This window comes from Bubalus bubalis, chromosome 23 (genome assembly GCF_019923935.1).
Source record: "Bubalus bubalis isolate 160015118507 breed Murrah chromosome 23, NDDB_SH_1, whole genome shotgun sequence".
Classification (NCBI taxonomy): Eukaryota; Metazoa; Chordata; class Mammalia; order Artiodactyla; family Bovidae; genus Bubalus; species Bubalus bubalis.
In genome coordinates, this window is record NC_059179.1 from 38217931 (window position 1) to 38225723 (window position 7793).

The following is a 7793-nucleotide window of genomic DNA, read 5'->3' on the forward strand; positions in this document are numbered from 1 at the left end:
TTCAATCAGGATTTAACCTAAAATTGTGGTATACTTGTATTTTGAGGATAGGTGGAAGGGAGGGAGGAGAATGGGAGTAAGTATGAGATAAACTTAATCTCATCTTGCACAGGAGAAAACTAATAGAAAAGTGCCTAAAAATCATGATCCAATGGAATGCACTATACGTTTAAGGGAGAGACATGGAGATACATTTCAGAAGAAAGAAATAGAAGAGGCCTCTAGCCAAAGGAGAGCTCCGCAGTGTGCAAGAAGGGCATGGAACTATTATTTTTCTTTTGTTTGGCCCTGCTGCATACAAGATCTTAGTTCCCTGATCAGGGATCGAACCCATGTCCCCAGAAGTGGAAGCACCAGGGAAGTCCTGGAACTATTATTTTTAACTTTTTCCCTTGTAGCAACTTTTGACATTTTAAAATTATTTGTGTTTATTTGGTCTGATTGAACCAAGCTTCTGAGAGGGCGTGGCAAGAGAGTGGACGGAGTGGGCAGCTGACGTTTGTGTCAGTCAGCACCAACTCAAGGCCCGGGCTCGAAACACAGTGGGAGCAGCAGCTGGTTTAGCACAAAATGCCAGGTAAGTGCGAGCTGAGCCTCATCCTGTCAGAGACGGGGTGGGATGAGGGCTGTGCATGCTTATTTAGATGGCGTAGCTGCCAGGCACAGCTGGGTGTTGAGATCTTCAGCCCAAGCTGGCTAGGTCTTCTAAAAGTAGTTGAAAAGCTGGACTTTTAAATCTTGATAACTAATTCAAACCATTTTGCATGTATTGCATAGGCCAAACAAAATATAACTGAGGGCCTGATTTGACCCATTTGTCACCAGCTTGCAATCCTGTGTGCGTGTGTGTGTGCATGTGTGTGTGTGCGTGCGCACTATAGTTAGGGGAAGGCCAATACTTGAAATGCAATGATCTGAGTTCATCACTCTCGGTTAATAATACACCACTACACCATACATTATTTATTGTTCCATGTGTGACCCTTTATTTCATATTTTAAAATTACATTGTTTATTCTTTATTCCCTGCTCCCACTGTCCACCACTACCACATCCAGTCCCTCCAACTGATTCAAAAACTTTCGTTTGTACGTGTTCTTGTAAAATGCATACTGTTTTGCATGTAAATACTGCTGATTTAAATAAATAGTGCTATTATATAGATCTTACTCTGTGCCTTGCTTTTTATCAGGACGATGTTTTTCAAGTTGAGCCATGTTACAGTGCAGACATCTATTCTGTTATTCCCACTACTGCATAGCATCTGTGGTCCTCCCACCCCCATACCCACTTTCCCCAGTTGCTTCATAGTTCCACTACAAGAAACGATGCTGCAATAAACATCCTTGTACGTCTCGTGAGAAACCTGTGTGAGCATTTGCTTGGAATACACCCTGAAAAGCAGAATTGCTGAGTCATAACTAAAAAGCCTCTTGTTGAGGGTGAAAGAAGAAATTAGAAAAGCTGGCTTAAAACTCAACATTCAAAAAACTAAGATCATGGCATCCGGTCCCATTATTTCATGGCAAATAGAAAGGGACAAAGTGGAAGCAGTGACAGATTTTATTTTCTTGGGCTCCAAAATCACTGCAGACAGTGCTTGCAGCCGTGAAATTAAAAGATGCATGCTCCTTGGAAGGAAAGCTATGACAAACCTAGACAGTGTATTAAAAAGCAAAGACATCACTTTGCCGACAGGGTCTGTATAGTCAAAGCTATGGTTTCCCAGTAGTCATGTATGGATGTGAGAGATGGACTCTTAAGAAGGCTGAGAGCCAAAGAATTGATGCTTTCAAATTGTGATGCTGGAGAAGACTCTTGAGAGTCCCTTGGACAACAAGGAGATCAAATCAGTCAATCCTAAAGGAAATTAACCCTGAATATTCATTGGAAGGACTGACGCTGAAGCTCCAATACTTTGGCCACCTGTTGCAAAGAGATGACTCATTGGAAAAGACTCTGATGCTGGGAAAGATTGAAGGCAAAAGGAGAAGAGGGTGGCAGAAGATAAGATGATTAGAAAGCATCACCAACTCAATGGACATGAATTTGAGCAAACTCCAGGAGACAGTGAACGACAGGGAAGCCTGGTGTGTTGTAGTCTATGGGGTCGCAGAGTTGGACACGATTTAGTGACTGAACAAGAGCAAGATATGCAGGCTTACCATGCACTGTCCTGCCTTCCAGTCTCACAGGCAGGGTAGGAAGGTGCATATATTCCTACATCCTCACCAACACTTGGCATCATCCAACTTTCTTCTTTCCAGCCTAATGGAAAATGAAACTTCATTGCTCTGAGTCCAGTGGGTACTTCCAGAATTAACACAAACAATTTATCTTGGGGACCTCAACAGACTTTAAAACTCTGTGTTCATCCTCAGACCCAAAAGGTAGGTGATTCTCCCCCACTTTATAGTTGACTCACTACACAACAAAAGGCAAAGTCAAAATCTGACTGTACCTCTGAAACTGTGAATTCCACCTATGCCAAGGAGGGATGGATGAGAACTGCCTTTCTAGCCATTGTATTCCCCCATCTATTCAGTTCTGTATTCCAATCGCTAGAATGTACTTCTTGGATGGGAATAAGAAGACATACTTTCTACTATGATGTTTTGTCAAATTCAAAGAATAATGAAAGTTATATAAGTAGAAGTCCAAAGCATAGTCTCTAAAATGAATTTTTTCAAGGGACTTAAAAAAAAGTCACAGTCGCAATTTGGGATGAAATGCACTAGGGTCACAGAGAAGTTACTCTAATAAGAGCATATTATTATTATCTAGTCCAGAGTCATGACTGATGCTGTCTTGTCATTATAGAAGTTGCTTTTTTCCCCCTCCTTTTTGTGCAGCATAATATATCCCCCAAAAGTTTGGTACTTAAAAACATTTTTCCCTAAAGCAGCAGGAGTGATTATCATGGATGATAAGTAAATTTGTCAGCATTAGCGCAGCAAAGTAACTTTCATCAATCTACACGAGACTTGTCTGAAGGCTCGAGGGCTGTTGCTGACTCACAGGCTGTCAGTTTTGGAGCTGGGCTTTCGGGTGTATGCTGTGTTTTGTTTTCCATTCTGCCGTTGTGAGAATATTATGGGTAATTTAATATTTTCTAAAATACTGAAAGTCCTTTTAATTGAATAAATTTACTGAAAAGCTTCATAGATTTAAATGGTCTTATGAGTCATTTTCTAGGAAAGATTGATTTCTTTAAGAGGATCCAGCTGTAACTTGTCTGAAGCATTGTACAAATTCTTCAGGAGAACTGATGACTTTTTCCTTGTCAGCCTAGTTGAAAATGATACTCAATAGTTCTATTTATCAGTGGGGAAAACTTGTTTAAACATATTCAGAATGCTGCCCCTGTTTTTATTAAATCTAATCCTTCTGTTTTCCTTGTTAAGAAGGTTTAAATATAAACACAATCAAATTTATTCTATGTGAGCTGTTAAAACCCAACAGTAATACAAAGAGGACCAAAATAGCTGAATCATAATTCACATTAGAAACACAACTGCCATTTACTTATTTATAGCACAGAATGATAACACCCAAAGAGATAAAAAAAAAAAAAAAAAAAAAGAATGAGGAAAGAACCTGGCCACAGTTAAAACTAGTGAAATTGACTTTGGTAATCCTAGACTCTAGATTTCTCAGGACAGAGACCAAGACAGCCTTCTTTATAGACTCAGTTCCTGGAAATGAGCCTGTCAGCCAGGAGGTAACTTACTGAAATTGCAGCCACCACAATAAATAACATCTTCTTCCTACCTGAGATGCACAGAAGAGTCAGACAGCTGGAGACAAAAATACCAGCTCTGTTCAAGATAAAGCTAAATTAGAGGGCATGGCAGCATTGTGAATACAGAGTGGACTTCTGAATCCTTCACCCTGACTTAGATGGAGTTGGCCACTCAGCTCCGGGCAACTGGAGGTCCCCCTACAACTGGGAGCCTGAAAGTTCACTGCCCCCCAGAAAGTCGCTGGAGCTGAGGAGGTGCGGCTCCTTTCCCAAACCCGCAATCAGGTAAGCCACACCCATTTTTTGGCAGGGGATTGGGTGGAGAGAAGCTGGAAGTTTTCCAAAGGGCTTTATCCTTCTGGAAGCAGAGTGGGAATTGTTACCCCTCTACAAGAGACATATAGGCTTTCCTGGTGGCTCAGTGGTAAGGAATCGACCTGCCAATGAAGGTGACCCAGGTTTGATCCCTGGGTCAGGAAGATCCCCTGGAGAAGAAAATGGCAACCCACTCCAGTATTCTTGCCTGGGAAATCTCATGGACAGAGGGACCTGGAGGGCTGCAGTCCATGGGGTCTCAAAAAGAGTCAAACACGACTTGGCAACTAAACAACAAATAGAGACATACCCTGTGGAAGTGAATGCCTAGTTGTTGTTTAGTAGCTAAAGACCAGCTCTTTTTGAGACCCCACAGACTGGACCGCACCCATGGGGATTTGTGGTTTTAAAACTATATGGGCTTCACTACTCAACTCTATTCTTGTTGTGGTAACTGGAATATGTATTAGCAAATACCCCTCCAAATTTAAAATTCATCTCATTCTTTAGATCCATTTTTAAAATCTGCCTTCTATTTAGATTGAATCATGTTATTCAAAGAAATTGCTTGGTCATACTTTCATTTATATATTTTCATTTTACTTTGGTTCTGTATTATGACTTAGTCTACTCTTTCTCTAAGCTGTTGCTAGGGAAACTCAGGAATTCTAAGCATAGCTACTTGAATCAGGACAATGTTCTTAATGACCTTAATTGGCTAGGAAGAAGAATCCTTGTTATAGTGTTTTCTATTCTGTTTTGGGTTTTAGAATTTCCGGATTGTGACAAATATTAAACAAACGATCACTTTGATTTGGGATTTCCGGCTCAGATCAAAGTCACCATTGTCAAACACTTAAGGAGAGGTGATGACACGAGGGAGGGCTCTGTGGTATAGAATGCAGACATGCAGGCATGGGCATCCAAGGGCATTTTTTGCAGAGTGGCTCCCCTGAGGTTCAGATCAGTACGGAAGACACCTGGGTGTCAATGCTCTGCAGGTGTCTCCCCTACACTATGGTCTTTAATTTTCACACAGTTCCTTTTGTATCATCTTAGCCCTGGGTTCAGATCAGGATTGATTGCTCAAAACTGAGCTACTCGAATTACATCCAGCTACTCCTCTGGATGTTTAGAAGGCATTTTGTAAAAAATAGAAGTGAAGAATGTAAAACTTTAGATGTGCAGTTTTAGAGCTGGGGGATCATCAAACCTACTAGCCCTCCAACCCACATCCTCGATTTATGAAATGGGGAAACAGAAGCAATCAAGGTTAGGAACTTGAACAAAATTACAAAGCTCATCAGTGACCAGGTCAGAGCTAGAACTCAGTTTTTCAGATCCTCTGTCCATCTTTCATCATCTCTGCTTCTCAACTGTAGGGAACTTCCGGGAAGAATAGGCCAAGAGTCAAGAGAAGAAGGCAGTGTGACTGCTACCTTGTTACCTGATTCTGTGTTTAGTGCTGAAGTATTTCACCAAGGTCAGCAGTAAGTTGTAGATTGCACATTCTGGTCCAAAGCATGGCTGTCTCTTGGTCCTCACATTTTTCAGCTTTTATTTCTCTTCACAATACACTTTATACTAAAATCCAAGCCCACTCAGAGAAGGCAATGGCACCCCACTCCAGTACCCTTGCCTGGAAAATCCCATGGATGGAGGAGCCTGGTGGGCGGCAGTCTATGGGGTCTCGAAGAGTCGGACATGACTGAGTGACTTCACTTTCACTTTTCACTTTCATGCATTGGAGAAGGAAATGGCAACCCACTCTAGTGTTCTTGCCTGGAGAATCCCAGGGACAGGGGAGCCTGGTGGGCTTCCGTCTACAGGGTCGCATAGAGTTGGACATGACTGAAGCGACTTAGCAGCAGCAGCAGCCAACCCCACTGGCCAGATCAGAACTCAAATCTGTGAAATACAGGTAAGAGGTGATCCCTAAGTGTGCTTCCTTGCTTTAATGGGCCCAGAATGTAAGTCATTAAATTAGCCTTGACTATTTAAGGTTTATTTGTTTGGGGTGTTGTTTGGGGGATCCTGGGGATTCCAGCAGAATGATAGAAAAGTTTTGGTATTAAATTTCAAAGTGTGAAAGTGATAAGGTCAACACCAAGGTGAGAAAGGGTGGGAGGGCCCCCAGGGAAGAAGAGGCAAAGACACCATTTACACACACACACACACACACACACACACACACACACACACACGTGTGCCCCAGCTCCAGGGATCAGACTGATTACAAACATCCACCCGGCACTCCTGCTTGGAATCTGTCTGGAAAGGCACAGGGCAGTCCCAATTGGGTCCTTCTGATTTCTGAAAAGGCTATCAGCACGTTCCATCACAGCTAAGAATTGGACACCTTGGCGCAGCCACAGAGCCAACTCAGGGGAAAGGAGGGTGGGAAAGGCCAAGGATGCTGACAAGAAATTCATGACAGCCCCCGAGGGGGAAAAAGAAAAAACCCACCCAAAGAGGCCCAGGAAGGAAGGCTTGACCAGGTGGCACCGCTTCAGTTTAATTAGACAAAGGGAGGGCAGGGGGAGAGGGAGGGGTCTGAAAGCAGAGACACCTGGGGAGCCAAGGGGGGACGGGGCAAAGGTTGAGAAAAACAAGCCACCTGGGACCCTGATGGAAACACTCTCCAGCGGGATGAGGTGTAAAAGAGGCAGGTCAAGAAGGCTGGCAGAAACTGGAGGGCAGAAATAGAGGATGCGAAGGGGTGGGCACTGCCCATCAGGCAGTCTGCTGTCAGTCAAGAGAGGTCAAAGGAACTAGGAAGGACAGGGATGTTACTAAGAGAATGTCCTCACCTGGGAATAAGAAGGGATAAATGTCAGGTCAGGAGATGGCACAAAGTACAGGGGTCTAACCTAAAAATGTCCTTTTTCTTCTTTTTTCTCTCTCTCTCTCTTTTTTTTTTTTTTGGCTATAGTTTACGAATAGTATGATATTTTAAAAATTGAGGTATTGTTGATTTACAATGTATACATTTCTACTATACAGCAAAATGATTTAGTTTTGTATATGTAGTCGCTAAGAGTCGGGGATGACTGAGTGACTTCATTTTCACTTTTCACTTTCATGCATTGGAGAAGGAAATGGCAACCCACTCCAGTATTCTTGCCTGGAGAATCCCAGGGACAGAGGAGCCTAGTGGGCTGCAGTCTATAGGGTCGCACAGAGTCGGACACGACTGAAGTGACTTAGAAGCAGCAGCATACATATGAGAAACACTGGACTGGAAGAAGCACAAGCTGGGATCAAGATTGCCGGGAGAAATATCAATAACCTCAGATATGCAGATGACACCACCCTTATGGCAGAAAGTGAAGAGGAACTCAAAAGCCTCTTGATGAAAGTGAAAGTGGAGAGTGAAAAAGTTGGCTTAAAGCTCAACATTCAGAAAACGAAGATCATGGCATCCAGTCCCATCACTTCATGGCAAATAGATGGGGAAACAGTGTCAGACTTTATTTTTTGGGGCTCCAAAATCACTGCAGATGGTGACTGCAGCCATGAAATTAAAAGACGCTTACTCCTTGGAAGGAAAGTTATCACCAACCTAGATAGCATATTGAAAAGCAGAGACATTACTTTGCCAACAAAGGTTCGTCTAGTCAAGGCTATGGTTTTTCCTGTGGTCATGTATGGATGTGAGAGTTGGACTGTGAAGAAGGCTGAGCACCAAAGAATTGATGCTTTTGAATTGTGGTGTTCGAGAAGACTCTTGAGAGTC